This window comes from Frankliniella occidentalis, unplaced genomic scaffold (genome assembly GCF_000697945.3).
Source record: "Frankliniella occidentalis isolate FOCC.00 unplaced genomic scaffold, Focc_3.1 Scaffold329, whole genome shotgun sequence".
Classification (NCBI taxonomy): Eukaryota; Metazoa; Arthropoda; class Insecta; order Thysanoptera; family Thripidae; genus Frankliniella; species Frankliniella occidentalis.
In genome coordinates, this window is record NW_026267452.1 from 140,565 (window position 1) to 142,132 (window position 1,568).

The following is a 1,568-nucleotide window of genomic DNA, read 5'->3' on the forward strand; positions in this document are numbered from 1 at the left end:
CTATATTTCTTATTTATCTTCCAGCAAGTCAATAAGTAGTGATGATGCTGAAACCTCAACACACCAAGAAGAAGCAGAAATTAGAGAGCAGCAAAGAAGCACAAAAGAGGTCTTAATCACTAGTTATGACAGGTAATTAACTACATCTGTGAGCCAGCAGCCACATTTCAAAGGGTAATTTATTCAATATTACAGACTGCCCGGTTTGAGCGAAATGTTGGCATTGCCTCACCACTCTACCAAAGTGCTGGGAAAAAAGCGGAAATCATTGCCTGGCTGGCCATGTCAGAAATGTGAAGAAGTAAGTTCTATTTACTTTAACTCTAGGGACACTTGTAGAACCTACACATATTGCATGCTTTTGTATTATTTTTCTTTCCTCATTGCAGTATTATCAAGCCTCCGGTCTCGATAATAAAGCAGTGTGTAAATGTTCAAGACATAGATCTGTGTTCAAGCGACAACCGTCACCTAAAGGTAAATGCCAACCTAATTTGATTACATTTTTGTGATTTTAAAAACAAAACAACCTAACCTTTAATTTTGTTGTAGGTTTTTGGTCCCTAGACATGCCATCCACACAATGGATAAGGGAAAGAGCTATGGGTTTTCAAACGCAAGAATAGTCTGTAATAATGTGTCTTAAATAAAGTTTTCACAGAACAGATCCTTATGGCTTGTCATTTTTTGGAAAATTATTCATACTCACCTCAAAGGTAAAACTGGGCACGTAAGCTCTTGATTTAATCCAGCTGCAGTATTTAACTTGTTGCATTTTAAAAGTCCGGTGACTTGACATCACACCACTATAACTAGCTTTTAAGTAGCCCGCTCCAAGGTAAACCATATTATTTATTCTTCTTTAGAGAATCCACAGTTGAGAAAAAGATACTGATGGACATACAACTTGTGCTTTGTTGTTGCTTTCTCAAGACCCATAGAGAAATCTGTGAGCAGCCACTCTAAATCGATAATCAGCATAATTTGATGAGGGAACTTTCATATGACAATAAGGCCAACAACATACAAGAATGTGTATGTGTAAGAAATTAGTCTGCTGGTTTGGAAAGAGAGAGAGGAGAGACACTTCTCCCACCGGTGTGGCCGTGGTGCGCAGGGGAGATGTAGTGCGCTGAGAGGAAAGGGCGCCAAGCGCACAGTTGTTTAAAATGGAAACAATTAGGCAACGGGGGATCGGTCACGCCCGCCCCGCCTTAGCCTTAAAGCGCACCACGACAAGGTGCTGCTCGGGCAGGGCGGTGTGCTGCCGCCGGCGCGCGGACCGGCGTCGGCCTCGTCCCACGTGAGCAGTGCCTGGTCGTGGTGAAGGAGCTCCACAAGTCGGTGGTGTCGGCCGCGCGCGCGCCGCCGGCGCCGGCCTGCTAGAGCAGAGCCTTGTGGTGCCCAAGATGGTCCCCAAGTACGTGGTCCTGGCCACGCGCGCGCCGCCGGCGCCGGCCTGCTAGAGGAGAGCCTTGTGGTGCTCATGATGGTGTGCAAGTCGGCGGTCCTGGGCGCGCGCGCCCCGCCGGCCGCCGGCCTGCTAGAGGAGAGCCTTGTGGTGCTCA